At 41.2% G+C, this 20,575-nt stretch overlaps 1 long non-coding RNA gene and 1 pseudogene across 1 annotated transcript; both read right to left on the minus strand.

The window, feature by feature from the left end:
* Positions 1–2,620: 2,620 nt before the first annotated feature.
* LOC141414996 (uncharacterized) lies at positions 2,621–5,730 on the minus strand. Its single transcript, XR_012440015.1, has 3 exons — positions 5,600–5,730; positions 5,439–5,494; positions 2,621–3,333 (listed from the first exon to the last, which is right to left on the minus strand). It is a non-coding gene; the product is annotated as an uncharacterized lncRNA (long non-coding RNA).
* Positions 5,731–14,467: 8,737 nt separating this feature from the next.
* LOC141414997 (small ribosomal subunit protein eS24-like) lies at positions 14,468–14,813 on the minus strand (annotated as a pseudogene).
* Between the last annotated feature and the right edge of the window lie 5,762 nt (positions 14,814–20,575).

The following is a 20,575-nucleotide window of genomic DNA, read 5'->3' on the forward strand; positions in this document are numbered from 1 at the left end:
TCATGTAGTAAGTTCATTTCTAGGGAACCATTTACGGAACATTGCTAAAAAGTTAAAGTTCTTCACTGCCACATTTATTAGAATGGCACGTAGTAATTACAGATGCCCACTGATGGGACAGTGATAAAAGCCAGTCACGGCTTAACTATAACATGGGATGGGTGCTGTCACTCAGCCACTGAACTTACGTGCTAACCCTGACCTGGAAATGCACACAGTATTAGGGGAAAAGCAAATTTTAGAGAAAGAAAGAATGTTTAATATGGTCTTGTTAGTGTTTTGGAACACCATGATTATAAGCATGTATATCAAATGCATAAAATAGAATAAAATATTTGTGATTTGAGATGCAAAGAAGGACAGAGAACATTCATAATTCACTCAATATATATATGCACAGATTCAATTTTGGTAGACTTTGTTAGATATTTCTTGTATAATAAAAACAAAACTAAGAAAGAGAAGAAGAAAAAAGTTGTTTTGTTAATGGGAATAGAATTACCAGTCATGTTCAGACATAGACCCTTCTACAAGTTCTGGAGCCATTTAGTGTTTTCTTCATCCCCCCTCCTTCTCTTTCTCTCTCTCTCTCTCTCCTCCCCCTTCCTCCCTCCCTCTCTGTTTCTTTTTATCCTTCCTCTTCCTCTCCTCCCTCTCTCCCCTCCTCCTCCTCCTCCTTCTTCATCTTCTTGTGCCTTCTCTCTCCTGTCCCTGTCTTTCACTGTATGAATGGTCACAGCACATCCATCCATTGCTGGGCATTATTAAAGGATAATGAAACATCATGCCTGCTTGTATGTTGCTTATAAATAACACTGAGAGGGATTTTTTAAATTTACAATTCACACATTCTATAAAATAGCCAAAGTTGCTTCAGGAACACAACCTACTTGGGAAGACCCCAAGCAGGATCTACTTGGATGATGACTGGATGCATTTCCAGAAAAAACGTTATCAGTTTCCTGGAGCTGTCAACAAATTAGCACAACTTTGTGGCTTAGAGGAAAAGAAATTTATTCTCCTACAGTTCTGGAAGCCAGAAGTCAGAAACCAAGGTGTTAGCAGGACAGAACCCCCTCTGAAGGTGGTGGAAGACACTCTAGCCTTGCCTCTTTCAGCTTCTGGAGGCTGGCTGCATCCTTCTAGCGGCAGCCCTCCATCCTCGGCCCCCACCTTCACATGTCCATCCCCTCCTGGTGTGTCTCTCACTTATAGGGAAGCTGTCACTTATAAGCAGACTTCTGTTGGTTTCAGAGCTCACCTGGATTAGCATAGAGGATCTCATCTTGAGATTCGTAGCCCATTTATGTTGGCAAAGACCTTTTTCTCAATTAAGTCCCACTCACATGTTCTGACGGCAAGGACAGGGATGTATCTCTTGGGGACATCATTCACCTCACTGCAGATGGTACTTCAATCATGAGTGACGTAAGTGTAAAGGAACACCTTGTGAAGCATGTGCACACATGACAAGCTGGAAACAGTGTTCCAAGTGGATGCAGAGGCTTCTAGGTGGCTGCTCCGTGGAGTAGAAGAGAGGAAGGGGGAGACCAGGCAGGAGGTTGTTGTAGTCCAGAGGTAAGAAGGCAGTCATACAGTGGGGGCTGTAGTAAAGATGATGATAAAAGGGAAAAGACAGTGGTAAGCATTGAGACATCATTTGGCAATCTACCTTTGTAAAGCTTAAAGATGGAGAAGAAGAAAGAAGATGAAGCAGAAAATGACCCTCCAGTTCCTGGTTTGAGCTGCTGACTTGCCAAATTCAAAAGTTCACTTTGAGCTCAGAGTGGTGGCAAACACCTCAATCCAACTACTTGGTAGGCTGAAGCAGGAGGATGCCAAGTTCAAGGCCAACCTGGACAACTTTAGGAGGTCCTGGGTTCAATCCTTAATACTGAAAAATAAACGTTCACTTTGAACATAAAAGTGTGAAGACTATCCTTAGCAAACTAGGGGGAAAATGAAATTACAACAAACACACAAGAAGATAAGTATCAAAAATGCTTAAAGATGCATTTAAAAATCTTGAAATGATTAATGAATAAAACTTATTAACAGATAACTCATAAAAGCAAAACACAAAAGACTGTGTTAATCAGACTTTCCATCGCTGTGACAAATACCTGAGAGAAACAATTTAAAAAGAGGATCAATCTCTTTGGGCTCACAGTTTCAGAGGTAACAGTCCATGGCAGGCTGGTCCCATCCCTTCTGGTTCTACAGTCAAGCAAAACAACATGGCAGAGAGGGCAGACTGGAACAGAGCTGCTCATCTCACAGCCACTGGGAAGCAGAGATAAAAGGCTAGAAAGTGGACAGGGATGGTATATCATTCCAGGGCAGGGGACACCTCCAGGGACCCACTTCTCTCAGCAAGTCCAATCTCCTGGTATCCCAACACCTTTCCGCAATGTTATAGTATTACAAATCCATCAAGAGACTAAACCTTCAATTGCATCAATGCCTTCAGGATCCAGTCACTTCCCAAAGGCCCAGACAAATTCCCAACAGCAACCAAGTCTTTAACACATGAGCTTTTGAACCATAACAGACGGAAAACACTGAATGTCAGCCATACAAATATCAATTGAAATAATATTTAATATTCTCTTACCCATCAGCAAAGATGTTTGGCACACACGTAATGATGATTGGAGTGATACAGAAAAAGCAAAAGCCTTCACAAGCTGCACTAACTGTAGCATTTAGCATATTTTTCTGAAGGTAATTTGCCCAATGCTTCTACCTTCCCAATCTTCTCTCCAGCAAATAGTCAAAAATGTAGCCAAGAATTTCTGAACTGTGATATTTCCTTGACATGATAAAAAATAAGTGAATTATAAAGTGGCAATCATTAACATTTTAAATCACATGGGAGCATTTTATAAGTTTTAGCAAAGCAAAGTAGAATATAAAGTTTTGTATGGAAAAAAATGCACAGATTTGAGAAGTGCTTTGCAAAGGATGGAATGGACACATCCATCCTATGATGGTGAAAATGGTTGCTCCAGTGCACTTCTGTGAACATCACTGTTTTTCTTCAATGAGACATTACGGACAAAAGTACGGGAAGGAGTGGGTTCTTCAACCTCTTTTAACAACCTGTGTGGGAATGATTTTTACTTTTTTATTTTTACCTTTTGGACTGGAGATAGACTTTTCACCATTGTGATGATTCTGGGATTTTTTGTTTGTTTTTTTTCTCAGATTTCTTTGACATTAAAATGCTTCTTAGCACTATATCTCCAATACGTGATAGCACCAGGGAGTCCAGCCTTCTGTCACCACCTCTTTCTTCAGCATTTAGTATAGACTATGAATCCTCCCCAGAACCTAATGGGAAAATAAATAATTTGATTTCATAATTGAATAAAAAATAACAACCTGAAAACTAAAGAAGGGTCCCCAGTTTATATCCCATCGTCCACAATGTACTCCACAAAATTTTATCTGGATATGAAGAGCAGCCTCTGTTGTGGAAAACTGCCTGTGAACAAAACAGGGGAGGGTCTGCCAACTGTCTGGGTGGCTGGGAAGGATTTGTCAGGGGAGAAGAAATAATTATCTCTTCCCAACACAGCCCTTCATGATTTTGGTAGAACAAAATTCTGCGATGAGATTACTATATGAGTGTACGTCAAGCTAAGTAGCACACACTACAGCTAGAATTACAGTTTCTTCCACCTGTGCCCTAGCTTGCCATGGAATTTACCTCTCATCTTCCTATTTGCTTACTGGCTTGGCATCTAAGTACTTTCTCATTGATTCCTCTCCAAATCTCTCTATACAGTATAAAGCTCTTACTTTATAGCAAGTAATTACTTTAAAGCAAGTAATTTGGATGTTCTTTGACTTTTTCTCCTCCCACTCCCATCTGGATGGGTCTCCAGTTAACCAGGCTTGGCCCTGGGCTCCCCTTCACCACTATACTAGAGATACCCTTTCTATCGCGTGGTCCTTTAATTCTAGGGACTCGTGTAATTCTTTTTCCCCAGTCTAACTGTTTATCTTAGAGATCTTATGTCACAGTAAATTGTTAACACTGTGCATACTTAAAATAGTCTTTACTCTGTGGCTACTTGATGGATGTTTACTCTGGGTGTTGAATATAAACCAGGGATCCATTTTTCTGAGAACTGTGAAAGCATCAGTCCATTTCCTTGTGTTTGCTATTACTGCTGCATAAAGTCTACTGATGTTCTAAAACCAAAGTCATCTTAGCAACTACTTTTCTCCTCTCAAGGAACTTTTAAGATCACTAAAATTCTCAGTTCCTAAAGTGTCCTGATAAAATGACTCTGCGTGGCTCTTTTTTCCTTTCAATTTCAAAACTCATGGCCCTCATTTCTGAGAAGTGTTCTTTGGGTATTTCTCTGAAGATCTATCCTTTTCCTTAATAGGCTGTCTGTAAAGCCTGTTATTTGGATGGTATATCTTATTAACTTTTCCATTATCTATCTCTCTATCTTTTTGTTCAAATCCTGGGAAATTTTCTCAAATATTGTTTTCTATTCCTTCTACTAAATTGCTAAGTTTTTGGTTCTAAAGAGCTCCCGTCAATTTTTCCTTGATGTCTCTGTGTATGGGAAAAGAGTGAGCAGTTAGTATGGGAGCATTTGTGTCATCTCTTTCTTCCATGAATCTCTTTTGTTGCTGATACAGAATACCTCAGACCCTTGTTCCAGGAGTTTTTAACTGCTAATTCCTGTGTCGAATGAGACCATTTGGGAACTGGCATATGATGTACACTGCTTCCTCAGATGTCTGCCTACTGATTTACACATGCAGAAAAATGCTAACTCCAAAGTGTGATTGAGTGCCAGGAATCAACCTGGTTCATCTCGCATTGTTGGACTTCAAGCATAGATTGGAAGAGCCACTTGTCACACATTGATCTAATTTCTTTGATGATACTCATGCTAAATACCTTGGCTAGATGAACCTTATTCAAACTCTTTAAGCACAGGGAAAGATCAAATATAGGCCATGTGGGATGTGGACTGACTTCTAGCGCTAGAAAACATGGCTGCCTATTACTGACCCCTACTAGCAAAAGTTGGGAAGAAGAAACTTTTAGCCATAAAAAGAAAAAAAAAAAATGTCTTCCAAAACCCCATAGTCGCTTAGCACTAGAGCAGCCAGCATTCATGGTCAGACCAGGAATAGGATGCCAGATAGTGACCTCTCCACTGACTTCTAACTCTCTGATTTCATACTGTGGTTCTGAGCACCTGAGTTCACCTGGTTGACCCCAGAAAATAAATCCAGCCAAACCCCCGAGCTATCTCGCTTCATTATCCAGATTATGTGGCCTTTCCTCTTCTATGTTCTTCATTTGGATCGTTGTCGGGAGTCCTTATAATGCACCTGACAGTAATAATAACAAAAGAGAGCAATTTGAGCACTTAAAACATAGCAGCAGAACTTAACTGACTTACCCTAGTCACATATATCCCATATTTCCTTGTTTCCACTCCCAAATCCTCCACTCTGTCTACAATTGAAAGAAAAAGAAATGGAAGGTTAATGAGAAACAATGCACTCAAAGTCCTGAAGAATTCCAAAGAAAACAAGAAGATTTTTCAAGATTACAATTTACCTATTTCCACTCTTGAGACTATTTCGCTGGATCTGCCTCTCATTTCATGTGGCTTTTGCTGGAGTAAAAAGCAGAGAATTGGCATTGCAGATTAGTCATGATGATAGCTCCCCGTAGACAAGAAAGTCTCCTTTATTGGAAGAAATAAAAGGAAAACGACCCAAAATCACAGCCCCAGAATTATAACCTTATTCAAAAGCTATAAAGCAGCACCAGTTATCTGTGAAATTCACGCATACTTAAAATTTCAATAATGACCGTGTTGTGAATACTAACTTCGAAAAAATGATCAGACTTCTGTATAAGGGGTACTTTTTTTTATATAAAGAGAAAAATGAATGACACTGTCTTGCAGTAGATTAAGAGTTTATTCCTATCTGGATTTTTCAGAATATTTGTGATTTAAAATAGTTTATCCTACTGCCAGGATATATGGCAATTTTTAGATTAAAATTTGTATATGTGTGACTTCTGTACCTTTAAAAACTGAAGATTTTTTATTGGTGTACACAGGCAACACTAGGAAGAAAGAAGGAAGCACTGTCAGCACCTTGGTTCTTATGTGAGAGACAGAAGGAAGATGAATTGTTCATTTTGGACCCTTGCCAGAAACAGGAGATGGCAATGGACTCAGACTTTTCTGCAGACCAGCCATGTCTTCTCCCCCAGTGACCACCCTCACAGAAAACGGAATGATGCCCCATAATGAAAGGTATTGGTTTGGGGTGGTGAAATTGATATGATTGCCCTAACCTCACAATGGGCATAAAAACAATCAAAAATACACTTGGGGACACATCTGTGATGGCATTCCTCACGCTGCTCCTTGCTTCTAGGGTGACATCCAGATTCAGAGTCAGCATGGGGTGAGGAGGAGCAGGGAGTGAGGTCATAACTGACAAGGCTCTGAAAAGCCAAAACACCCAGATCCTGAAGTTCCATTTTTACACAATAAAATAATTTGATAATAAAAGTGTACATCATAGAGCTAAAATTTGGTTTGAAAGGTGATTGCCTTTATTCCTGCATTAAAACCTTGATAAGGGAAGGGCTAATCCATAGAAACCTAGAACCTAAAAGGCCTGCACATCCCTGGTGCTTGATGAGAACTAGCAGAGATCCTCAGGGTGCTCCCCAGAGAGACCCATTCCCTGCTCAGGGCTGGCCTCCTTAGAGGAGGCCATTATCCTCATTATCTGGAAACTAAAGCAGATGCATAATGGAAATAGTAAGTGTCTGAATGTAGACAAGAATCTACAAGTTAAAAACGAATGAATTTGTCATTTGAAAATTTTAATAGCTGATAAATTATGGACTTATCTTTCATAAGATGAGCATTGGGAAAGACGAGCATGCAGAAGGTGGGTCATTACCCCTGCCTCTCTATGTACCTTGGGTCTATATTTCTCTTCCTCATAATATGAGGAAATGGTTTTAAAACTTATTTTTTTTTCAAATTACAAAAACATAAAACTGAAGATATTTACATTTGGAAACCTACCTTGCAAAAGGTCAGAAAATCCTTTTGAGTTGGGGATCTGAAAAACTGAAATCACTGTGCTATTTGGACAATTATAATACACAAATAGGATTTCCTGGAAGGAAACATTTGAAACCACAGGTCTGCAGGAAAACCAAGGCCTACCACAGGACAACATGAATTCAGAGTCTGTTCAATCTTTGCATTACATGGTGTTACCTATGTTGAAATTTAAAACAGAAGCTATTTCTACAAGCTAAAGTATGACATGGCAGAATCACTGGTAACTAGAAGCAGAGGCTTAATGTGCTCAAGAAGGAAGATGAAAACAGGCGACTTTCCTCTCTAAATCTTCAGTTCCCATCTCATCTCTGCTGGAGAAAATACATGGTTGCACCCGTACTGTTTTTCTTAAGAGATTGTGTGATTAAATACTGACAGGTGTTTGCCCCAGCCTGTAGGCTTTTTTTCTATGTCAAACAACATACAGGTTGTCTCCCGCCCTCTTGCCGCCCATCTTCCTTCCTCCATTCTCAGTGGTGCTTTATGTTCAAGGAAGAGTCTAGAATCTAAAAATGTAGCTCTCACACAAGCTGAGAGTAAACTGAAGTTACCTGAGACTGGGGAGAGTAAAGGAGGGAGGGATGGACAAAGGCTCATACCTGGGCACTGAGCTGCAGTTAGAAGTAAGAAGTTCTGGTACGCGTTTGCACAGTAGGGTGACTGTAGATAGCTATAAGGCTCGGCATATTTCAAAAAGCTAAACCAGAACAGTGAAACTTGTTGAAATTGTTCTAAGAAGGGGAGGTGGGGAGATGAGGGGAAATCTAACTAAGATATATTGTAAGCATAGGTAAATGTCACAATGTATCACCCCTCTGCAACTATTATATGCTAGTAAAACTGCGGGGGAGGGGCAGAGCTAAAAGAAAGGATTTGAAACCCTTTACCATGAAAGAAATGATAAATGTGTGGGAAGATAAGCATCTCTAACCCGATTTGAACATCGCACAACGTACACATGTATAAAAACGCATGCTATCCTGTTAATATGCATGTTTTTGTTTTTATGCATCAGCTACAAATTTAAATTTTAAAATAAAAGAAATATCAGACTCTCAAATTTTTAAGGAGACCTTAGTACTTTAGGGCATTCTTTACTATAACAAAAAGAAGGGAAGGAGAGAAATAGGAAGAGGGAGAGGGAGAGAGAGAAAAGGGGGGAGGAAGAGAGGGAGGGAGGAAGAGAGGGAGGGAGGAAGAGAGGAAGGGAGGAAGAGAGGGAGGGAGGGAGAGAGGGAGGGAGGAGGAGACAGGAAGGAGGAGGAGGAGGAGGGGGAAGGGAAGGAGAAGCAGAGAAAGACATACACAAACACAGGCACACAAAAAGACTTTGGAGGACCCAGAGACACAAGGTCAGACCGGGCGCCCTTTCACCACCATGCCAGCTCTTCCAGCCTGGTTCCCATTGCCCATGCCGGGAACATGCAAGCCTCAGCTCAGGCTGCAACCCACTTCCTGGCGGTGGATCTCAGCGCATTGTTTCGCACGGCCAGTCACTAACCCGTGCGTTTAGATGGGGAAGGCACTCGATGTGCACGGATTAGCGGTGGGCGGTGCAGCGATCCTCCCGCAGACGATGCTGCACGAGCGGCCTCCCTCTCCCGCCCGCCCAGCTGCAGCCGGCGGAGCCGCTCGGAGTCTCCAGTCGGGAGGTGGGGGGCGGGGCAAGGGCGGCTGCTAGCCTTTGCCAGGTCCCAGCAAGTCCTGCGACTTGTGACAAGCATGGAGCGAAGGTCGCATCCCCTGATCTGCGCATCCCTCCCGCCAGTAGAAAGCTGAAATCTCTCCAGTGTCCATGCGTAGTAAACCACTCCACAAACTGGGTTTTGCTGTTGAACTGGATTGAACCCGAAGTGGTCACCACGGGCTTCCTTGTGTCATGTATGCATTTTTCATGAACAAAAACGTTACTGAGAACCGTTTCCCATTTTTATTTATATCGATCTATTTTTCCCTCTTGTCACTAAAACAGTTAAATGCATTGATAAGTCTAAGGATCCATCTGAGAAATCATCATTTTTAAAGGAATATTAAACAAGAGACTTTTAAATAAAGTCAATTTTTCCTTGAAAAATTGTGGAGTTAAAAGGCTTTAAAAATGCAGCTAAAAATAGCAGCAGAATGTCTCTGCGGGACCGTGTAGGATCCATTATTGATGCAGCCTAGATTCTTGGAAGCAAAGATTAGCTTTTCCGCTCATCTGCACAGTCCGCCAATCAGGTCCTGTATTGGGGGACCCTGCCCCTCTCCACGTGCTGCACACTGCTACCAGAGCTTCACAAAGGGAACAGGGGCTCACTGAGCCTCCTCCCAGCTCGCACCTTCATGGGGTTTGTGAGGCTTTCTTCAAGAACACCTGCCCCAAAGCTCAGGGACCCTGTCCCCTGCACAGGAGCCCCTCCCCCACCTCATGCAGGTGGTCACTCCCCACTGCCACCCAGTGCTGTCTTTTATGACCAGAGAGTTTCTGGAATAACTAACTCCTTGTATGGGTCTCTTTCAAAATCTGGGCAACATAAAATGAATGAAGCTGAGTGCTGAACAGGAAGGCAGTAGTACAGAAGAGGTGAAAATAAAAATTTCTCATCTTAAGGTTTGCCACTAAGATCCTTGTTACCTGACCATTAAGAGTTACACTGCCCCACTCACATGCCCTACACACACACACACACACAGACACCCTACACACCACACTAACACATCAACCACACCACATAAACCATACACACACACACACACACCCTACACACCACACAAACACACACACACACACACACACACACTCCACACCACACACACATACTCCACACAAACACATCAACCACAGCACATAAGCCATACACACACACACATACACACACACACACAAAACACATCTCGCACACATGCACAATGTACACATCCCCAAGATTGCTTTCAGGGATAAAATATTAATGAAATATTTTATAACGTAAAAGAAATTTATCAAAACACTTTAAAAGAACACAAGTTTTGTTTCCAGCTTACATCCATTGTTCCATGAGGATGGGAGGATTTAGTGTGTGTGTGTGTGTGTGTGTGTATTCTTTTAATCATATATATATTTATAATTAAAAGGAAACTCAGCTCACAGATGCACTGTGTGGATTTTGTACAAGGGCTGCAGGAAACCTTTTATTAAATTAGGAGATTATACATGATCCACAATGGAATCTGAAAAAGGAGATTGTTTCATTTCTACTTAAAGGTAGATATTTGGCTTAATAAAGGCAAAATATATGTTCTACATTTATGTGCATTATACTGCATGCATAAATTAGCTTGCATAAGAACTGATTTTATTAAGAAAATGCTTACATTGTTTGCACATTAAAGTTTTAGCCTGTTTTTTGCCACAAGGAAAAAAGTAGTATAGTATATGGGACAAATTTGCTATACTTCTGAGACTGGCTCAATTCCAAATATGATTGTCAGTTCTTGATTGGCTGTAACCAGAGTCTTCAAATTTCTTTAAAGAGCCAGGAACTAACCTAGATTTTCTAGGTTGCAGATAGAATTGGAACATATGTTAGAGTAAGAATTGTTCCCTAACTGGGCACCCTTTGTCCTTTCCTCTCTTCCTCCCATCTTCCTTTCCTCCTTTCCTTCCTTTTTTCTTTCTTTCCTCAGGCCTTCCTTCTTCCTCAGTCCACATAAATAGAATCCACTCATTATGTCAGATGAGTGAATAAATCTTGCCACTAATTTATTGACTCATCCTATAGATACACAGATCACCACTTACTTTGAGCCGGATGCTCGCAGGCCTATTCCCAGCCTTCTGGAGACCCACATCCTGGCCCAGATCCGAGAAGCATGGCATGCTTACTCTGTTACCTACCTGAGGTAGATCATTTCCTGATATCCTTTTTTCTCCACAAAAATGTTATTTGTCAGTAATAATCAGTTACAATCACTATTTTCTAAATTTGTTCGTTAGATCTAATCCTAGCTGTAGGCATGTCTCAACTGGTAAAGTGCCTGCATAGCAAGCACAAGGCCCTGAGTTCAAATCCCAGTATTGCCAGAAAAAAATACTCTCCAATCCTATTAGATTTTTTAATTGACACACACTTAATTATACCTGTTTCTGAGGTACAGTGTGATATTTCAATGCATACATACAATGCATAATGAGAGTGATTTTCATACAAGGAAAACTTCCAATTTTAAAGATGTCATTCAAATTTAATGAGGTTATGTGATCAACTATTGACAGGCCCTGAAGTTTGCAGTACTTTGCTGTTTTAGACTTTACACACAAAGTAAACCCTTCTTGTGGTCACCTAGGTCAGCCAGAAGGGAAGCAAGTTCTATTTCTTCCTGGGTATACCACTGAGTTCTCATTGCCGGTCTAAGGCACCTTGCAGACCTGGGACTATGTGGGCCCTGGTGGGGGATGGGTGAGAGGAGGCATTGGAAAAGTGAGCTCCAACTACCTTGCCTGGCTTAGGATTTGCTCCCCAAACTTGCCTGTATGTCTGAGTCCCTCCCTGATGGTAGAATCAACCGTATAACTGTGGTTTCTCCAAACTAACTTCCATGGAGAATATAATGTTTACCAAAGAGAATGTTATAACTTGAAGTTGACAAGTGTGATTACAACTCAACAATAACCAGAGTAATTTTGTAGAACTTAGAGCAATAAAGCATTACTTTTCAGAAAGGCACATTTCCTGGTTGACACTGATTACGATGTTGAGAATAAAAAGCAGATGATTAGTTTTATCTTAGTTGCATCTGTTCTCTAGAACTCTGGTACTGCCTTTATGCCTGCGCTCAGTCCCCCAACCTTGCCATGTCACTCCAAACAGGAAATCCCAGAATCACAAAGTTACATTGCTCAGTGATGGACAAGCTCACTGTCCCCTGAGAGGGACAGACAGGAGTAGCACAAGGGTCTGAGGACAAGGACAAAAAAAGAGAAGCTTTTATGGATATGCCCCTGCAAAGGATAGCAAGGGGCTATGATGTGTTATCCTTCTCAACTAAGTCTTCCCAGCCTTTGTGGCTGGTCTGCCTGGGCTTTGAGATCACCCAGGGAGACGTGGGCAGTCTCGCTTGCATAGGTACCATGTGGATGGGTTCCAGGCAGTCACAGGGAGCTGCACCGTTCCATTTCCCACAACCAGATGGCCCACCTTGATCTCATTATGAAAACTCTTGAAGAGTTTGGTGACAGTTAGCCCTGAGTGATAGATGAAACAGGATGGACAGATGAGGAGACAGGGAAATTATATCATTTTAATAAATATTAAAAGAGCCAGACTCAGACATTAAAAATAAACACTAAAAAACCGGAGCGACTAGCCAACCCCTCCCAAGAACAGGGCTGTTTGTACTACAGGGCTGTCTGTTTCTCTCTTTGAGATGTTAACAAGCTTGGGTGAGTGGAGGGCCAAAAAGAATGAAAGACAAAAGTCTAATGAATGGAAGTCCTAAAGCACACCTTTTGTTCCTGTGATTTGAGTAGGTCTTCATGACACCTCCCTATTCTAGTAACCATCCTAGCTACCCAGATTTATGATCTTTACCACATGTATTTCCCCAGCTCTCGGAAAGTAAGAGACTAAGAGATGGAGGTCACCATTCTGAGTCCCTACTCAACTCCTGCACAGGGGCAGGAAATCTCTCCCGTTCTTTCTCCCATTTTCCTCACTTCTTTCTTGTCATGCTAAATTCCTTTCCTAATAAACTTTACTACCATTTTTACTTCATTTTCTCATCTTTCTCGAATTCTTCTCCTGCTGGATGAAAGGACTGAGGTATTTACCAGCACTAAACTTTCTGATAACAGAAGGAACTTTATTTTGTTCCATGCACCCAGTCAAGCTGAAGAAATGATGACACTGCTGTCCCCCATCACAATGACACCTCCTTTGACCAAGCCTCACAGTGGAGTAATCTTACTAGGGTTGCAGTGCACCTAGTTTCCCTTCCTGTGTTTTATCAATTTTATTAACATTTAATACTTAATAATCCTATGAAGGAGGCACTATTCAAAATCCCACTTACAGATGAGAAAATGGAAGTTCAAGGACTCCAAGTAACATATGCAGAATTAACAGTCTGTCAATGAGTGAGGCAGAATTCAAGCCTGGGAATCAGGCTTCTAGGTCTGAGCTCTGAGCCAGCCCACTCGGTCATCATGACATCTTCAGGTTCACTGAAATTAGAGTCAAATTTTGCTTGCTAGGACCATGTGGAGAAACCCAAAATAATGCACTTCTTCTTCAGGAAACAAAAATTGTGTTTGCTGCAAAGTTACTTGAGTTTTGGGTTGGTTTATTTTTAGTAGCTGGCATAAGATCCTCGTTAGCTATGTAAATGAGTTCTTCCAAAGAGATTTTCATTGGCAGGCGGAGAATCATTTTTGAGTGCCTACTACTAGCAAGTGCTAACTCAGGCATGCTTCTACATCATCACGTGCAATCAGAACAACAATCCTGCAGGACAGGTATTTTGAAACTCCCTGGTGTTTTTTACCATGTGGAAAATCTAAATGCAAAACAAGAAAAAGTTATTTGTATAAGGTTTCTATGGTTAGTTAAATTAAAAAAAATGGAAACTAAACTTGTCTTTCTGGCGAAAAATATCAGTTTCTCTTGTTATCTCTTACCCTGATGGTCAGACAACGTGGCTTAGAGCCCACCATTGCTCATGACCTTCAAGTTATTTGCAAAACTTAGATGCCCAAGCTGCTCCACCCATTGCCTCCAAATACAGGCAGTACCCTCAGGACAGCCTTTAAAATTTGACACCACTACAACTGAACCACAGTTGCAGGTCCAACCTTTGGGTGGTCCTGCAGACTCATGAGGTTTCCCATTCTGGAGGACCTGGTTCTTTTGTCTTACAGAATCAGCAAAGCCAATAGGACGGGAACATTCTATAATATGTGGTGGAGAACACAGAAGGATTCACTGATTGACAGCAAAAAACAGATGGTATGCCCAGGTCAGCAAGGAGAGATACTAGGAAAAGAGAAAATTCAGAAGAAGAAGAATCCCAGAATGCACAAAATCTGGAAGGTTTTAGATATCTGGGATGGGGTATTTAACCCACACAAAGGTAATTTTCACCCTATTCTATATACTTCTGGTTATTTCAAAAATTAGAAAATAATACGTTTATGGCAAATTAACATTTTTATGTCATGTACAATGTATTTACTTAATAATCATTGATAATTGCTTTTTAAATCATAATGGATTTTTGTTTGTTTTTGTTTTTTGAAGTTTTTACAATTTATTAATCCTCATGAAAAATCCACACAATTGCTGCAGATAAAAATCATTGCAGAATTCTTATTCCTTTGTCATTTTGCCAGCACCAACATTGGCTTTTGCTGCCCCCTGACTTTCTTCATCCTATTTTTGCATTCCTTTTGCTGTTTCCTTGCAGTATTTCTTTTCTCATGCAGGTCATGTCTTGCAAGTCTGTGTTGGGCTCATTTTCCTTTGCATAAACCAAAGAATCGTAAGTCATACCCAAACCAGGTGTCTTTCCACCACCAAAATGGGTCCTGAATCCAAATACAAAAATAGCATCTGGTGTGGTCTTGCGCATTTTGTCTTAGGTACTGTCACCTTCCCAGGGTGAAGGACATCAATGACCAGTTGCTTACTTCCTTTGAAGTAGTTGATTGGTCATGAACTCCTGGTCCACATAGTTTCTGTGCATTCTTGATGGTAGCTGATCCTCAGGCAGCCGGGGAGGAAAAGCCACAACACATTTCTAAAACAATCTTCTCTCCTTTGACATTAGTCATAGAATAATTTTTATACATTATCACAGCTTGAAGTTTGTGTGCCCAAATTGAGAAGCTGGGGCACAGTGTGATGATACAGCCCAGCTCTCAGGAGGCTGAGGCAGGAGGATCACAAGTTCAAGTTCAGCCTGAGAATTATAGTTAGATCCTGCCTCAGAAACAAAGGAAAAGAAAAGAAAAGGAGAGGAGACATAGGGGGGGAGAGGAGAAGAGAAGAGAAGGGAAGGGAAGAGGATGGGAGGAGAGGGGAGAGGAGGACTGCGAAGGGGAGGGGAGAAGAGAAAAGTATGGTGTTTGAACTATGGAAACTCCAATTCCAGTATCGTTTTTGCATAGTATCATCTCACGCCTGTGCAGATTACTGAAGAAAATACTTACATACTTTCTCAACTTGAATTCCTCATCTAAACAGAGAGGACCTTAGGCATCTCTGTTGAACACAGAGAACTTAAGAGCAAACACAGAAATATATGTAAAAGTGATTTACAAATGCTAAAATGTATTGATATGAAAGTTTGTTTACTCAAATGTAAAAACACAATTATGATTAGAGAGCATGAGATGGGGCAACGGTAATGGCCAGAGACTCAGGGCTTCCCTGATGAAGTAGAATTTGAGGTGAAATACATAGAACAGTTATCTAAGCAAAGAGGGTGGGAAAGGAATTCCAGGCATATGGGAAAATCCTGGGTAGGAGCGATATTCTGACATCAGCTGTGACTGGCTTACGAGAGCCAATGGCTAAATTTTTAGCAACTTTGCAAGCTAGTTGTCAAACCCAGCCATCAAAAAAATGACAATTAAATTAGAATATATTTAACATGTTCAATTGCAATTAAATAAATTATATTAAAACAAAGGTAATAAATACTCAACTCAATTCCCAATTACTGCTCTAAGTTTTACCGCTTATCTATGCCCGTAAGGCCATTTTTCTCTTTTGTATTTGCATGAGGAATACTATGTAATGTGCTGCTTGCTATATTTCACTTTCCAGTTCAGCATTCAGTGGTGTCAGGTTGGCAGCTTGAAAAAAGCTGTGGTGGGAATAGCTACACCATGAAAATCGGCAAATTTTACCAAAGAGACTCATGTTATACTTCTATGGATGGTCTGGACTTAAGAAAGTGATGGAGAAAAATCTTCACAATGTAGTACTTCGAAGTGTTTAAGTCTATTGTTGTGATATGAAGAGTAGCACAAAAAAGTCAATATTTTTTCCAGTAGATGAAGACAGGTTCAGCAAAGTCACTCATGTCCTGGACAAGTGAGTGGAATTCCAGAATACATGCTCACTATTTTGCTCTCGTCTTACTTTTTCACTTAACGAAGATGGCAACTGCATTACAATTGTGTTGTAAACACAGTCATTTGTAGCTGTTGTGACTCTTTTGCTGAATCTTGTAATAATCAGACATTTATCAATCACCTAATTTTGTCAAACCCTTTGATTGCAACTATAATTTGGTGACAGATTCAAAATTTAACAAAAATCAACGAAAGCATTCAGGAGAATCAATTGGCAAAATGGGTCTCACAAGAGTGCATTGCACATTTTTTTATTTTTGCAAATTCTAAATTTTAAAATATATTTATATACACACATGTGTGTATTTTTTCTAGGAGAAACCATGGGGTGATGGAGGAAAATATAGAACCTGGGAAAGAAATACAGAGAGAAAAAGGCTGACAGCAAAGATTCTGCAAAGAACCAGACCCTACAACAAGGGTTGACCTATGAATTTTGAAAAGCCAGTAACAGTTTTTAAGCAATGATATGCAATCTTCAAACTTTCATCTTCAAAATATCTCTAGATTCAATTGAAGACAGATTGGGGGAAAGGAAAAAACATCAGTTTTCAGGTACTCTCGTAGTTCAAATGATAGATTATGGCAGGTAGAATGAGATAACGAAGGAAATAAAGAATCCATGTCAACCAGAGTGTTCAATGGCCAGTGTTCAAATATTTGTTGGATTATTGAAATAGAGCCTCACTACTCGCTCACACCAGTGGAGTTAAGGGGTTTTTTACAGTTTCCGCACAGTGGCTCACAGGTGAGTTCCCCTTCTAGCTGACCATAGTCTGGAAGGAAAAGCAAGTACAAGAGAGAAAGAGTAGAGGTTAAACCAAAGTGGCTAGCATAGACCCACAGAGGCCTGGTAATGCTCCTCTCCTCTGCTTTGTGAGGAGTTCAGTGGTTTCCTTTGCTCATCATCACTCTGGGTAATTCTTTTTTCCTGACACTGCAGAGAACATCTGTGGGTTGAATGCATAGACCTGTATCCCTCGTTTCTCAAGTTCTTTATTTCAGCAAACCCTAGGTAAATAGGAAGACTGATCCCGATCCTAGGAAGAGTTTATAGAAGGCAACAAGAGTTTGATTTGAATTGGGCCCTGCTATGTAACCTCTAAGTGACCTTGAGTGAATCAACTTTTTTTCCACCTGTGGCCTCAGTCTCGAAGTTATAAAATGGAAAAATAAAAGAATAGCTTTCGTACTTTGGGGAGGTCAAATGAAACCAAGTAAGGACAGGTGAGGTACATATTGTGGTGACATGAGATTTCAAGAGAGCCTCAGAAGAGAACTCTAAACACATCAAGGGGAACAAGCACACAAGTCTAACAGTGGAAGGCCACCAGGAGCTTTGACTGGGAGCATGCATCTTGCTTTGCTGAAGTGGCAAGAAGCAAAGTTGTCCCCGAGCTGGCCTGGGAAGCAGGCACTGCAGAGGAGGTTCTGCTGAGCCCCGTGAGCATTCTGCCAGCTGCCTGGCTCTGGGCATGGTAGTTAGCTTCTTGATGCATGTGCCTAAAAGGATTATTCAGCTCCATAAGATCAGAAAATGCATGAGAAAATACTAGAATATTATTTCCTAGAGTATGTTCATAGATTCCTGGTGATGGATAGAGTAACCCTATTTACACAAATAAACAAAGAGGGCTTTATTTTTTCATTCTCCTAGGCAACCTAAAATTTAGGTGCCCACTAATTTTTACCCAATTGAAAAACACAACAAAGAAGTATTGGCTTAAAAAAAAGGCAGCAATGAATATATGAATAGAGAAATACTATTATATGTCTATGGAAAAGACAGCAAAGTTTTGAGTTTTCATGACCCCTCCCTATGGATGACAGTAGATACATACCCCTCTGAATCTTCTGCAGATCTGCCTCTCTCATCTACCTGGATGACTTGCATCACTTCTACTCTTTTGCCCGTCTATCTTTGCCTCAGACTCTAGTGGTCCACACAAAACCTTGATCTTATTACTTCTACCTTTCTAACAGTCTTTGTGTGTATTTGGACATCTTCAGGATACTAAAATTCTATTTATGGCATCTGTTGTGTGGTGGATATTTGTGTCTGCCCAAAATTCATCTGCTGAAATGTTAACTCCCACTAAGTTATGATAGTAGGAGGTGGGTCATTTGGGAAGTGATTAGGTCATTAGGGAGAAGCCTCCTGTACTGGATGACAGCCCTTATAAAAGAGATTCCAGAGGCTGGGCAAGGTGGCTCACACCTGTAACCTCTACTACATGGAAGACAGAGATACAATGATCATGGTTTGAAGACAGCCTTAGGAAAAAGTGAGTGAAACACCATCTCAACCAAGTTGGGTGTGATGGTACACGTGTATAATCCCAGTTAATCAGTAAGCAGATAAAGGAGTATTGAGGGCTGAGGCTGATCCAGATAAAAAGTGTGACTATCTGAAAAATAACTGAAACAAAAGGACTGGCAGTATGAATCAAGTGGTAGAGTGCATGGCTAGCAAGCACAAAGCACTGAGTTCATGCCTCGATATTGCCCAAAATAGAGAGTCTCCAGGTAAAAAGGGGCTGCAGGTGGCTGCACTGTCCCCTCCACCATGTGAGGGCACAAATAGAAGGTGTCATTTATAAGCCAAAAAGCAGGGTGTCACTAAGCACTGACTCTGCCTCCAGAAATGTGAGAAACACATTTCTGCTGTTTACAAACACCATTTTGTTATCCTGATGGACCAAGACAGCATACGAGGACCCTCTTCTGGTTGCAGACACTTCACTGAATCCTCACACAGTGGGAAGATGGCAAGAGGGCTCTCTCTGGTGCCTTTGATAATCACGCTAATGGACCTAGCCACCTCCCCAGGTCCCACCTCCTCACACAGTCACAGTGGGATAAGGACTTCAACTTAGACATATTGGGCGTTCAGAGACATTCAGACCATGTCAGCATCCAATGCCTGTCAAAGAGCAGACCAACATCTGTCCAGCACCACTTTCTACCCTTTCCTCTTCTTCCTTTATCTTCCAAATATAGGTGGCTCTACTGTTTGATTTAATGGGCCAGGCATGCTCACAGTCTTTGCTACCAAATGCATCTTTACTCTGATTGATGACATCATTCTTCTGCCTGATACTCAGCCAACCTGACTCACCAGCAAAGACTCAAGTTTCTGAAGACCTCCCAGGCTTCTCCACACAGAAAGATAACAAAAATCATATTCTCATAATCCCCCTTCACCTGCAGTACAAATGCAAACCCCCAGATGATAGTATCTGTGACACTATGAATTGCCAAGCACCATGGCAGCAGGAACCATGCATCTCTGTTTTATCCTTGGACCTACAATTTCTACCACAGGCCCAGCACACAGTAGGTGTCAAAGCAGGGAGAAAGAACCCTAAGATTAAAGATCTCATCTTTGATGTGTGGGCCACTCACCATTAAGCACCTCTGAAGTGGGCTTAGCAGATCTGGAATTCACCTGTAACCCAGGTGTCAGCTCCCCCACTACCCACCCCATTATCTGGTACCAGGTTAGGGACAGCAGCCTACTTTCATGCTGCACTAACCCAGGTATAGAACTCAGTTGGACTGACTTTTTTAAAAAGAATGTCAACTTTATCAAAGGCTCTAGAGCAGTGATAGAAGGAAAGGTATATGTATATTAAAGAGCTTTAGAGAATGATGGAGGAGGTGAATTCAACTATGACATATTGTAAAAGCTTTTGTAAATGTACCCCTAGTACAACAATAACAAAAAATGGGTTTCATTTTTTAAAAAAAATACCTTTAAACAACAAAAAACTTGCCCAGGCCAGCCATTCCCCATGGGAGCCCTCCTACTTGGAGAACCATGGAGGATGACCACCCTGGGCTTTGATTTCCACACACCTCTTCTACTTCTGTAGTGTCTCACCTCTCCCCATCATGCATACCATAAACCATCCTAAAGGCAACCCCTCCTCTGGGTTAGATCTGGGTGGTACTTGGGCACATGGTCAAACCCCACCACTGCAACACAGTTTGGACCTCACTCAGCACAGATCCCAACCTTCCCTTCAGTTGAAGAATTTGTCCTTTGCAGAATCAAGTTGAAGCACGTTTGCCACACAGGCATGCTATTGGGGTCCGAAATCCCAAGAACACAGTGAATGAATTTTCTCCCTCGGATTTCATCATTTATTCCTTGAGCACCTCTCTCACTTTCTGAAAATACTTGAAGTCCTCACGAATACATGGCACTAAAAAATACACGGGGAAAGCTTAGTGACTTGAAAGGATTTCTTTGCTCAGTCTAGAAGATCCACACTTGTGCAACCTCAGTTTTCTGAAGGAAGAGCTCTCTAGAAGTCTTCAGTCTTGCCACTAG

Source organism: Castor canadensis, chromosome 12, assembly GCF_047511655.1.
Source record: "Castor canadensis chromosome 12, mCasCan1.hap1v2, whole genome shotgun sequence".
In the NCBI taxonomy this organism is placed as follows: Eukaryota; Metazoa; Chordata; class Mammalia; order Rodentia; family Castoridae; genus Castor; species Castor canadensis.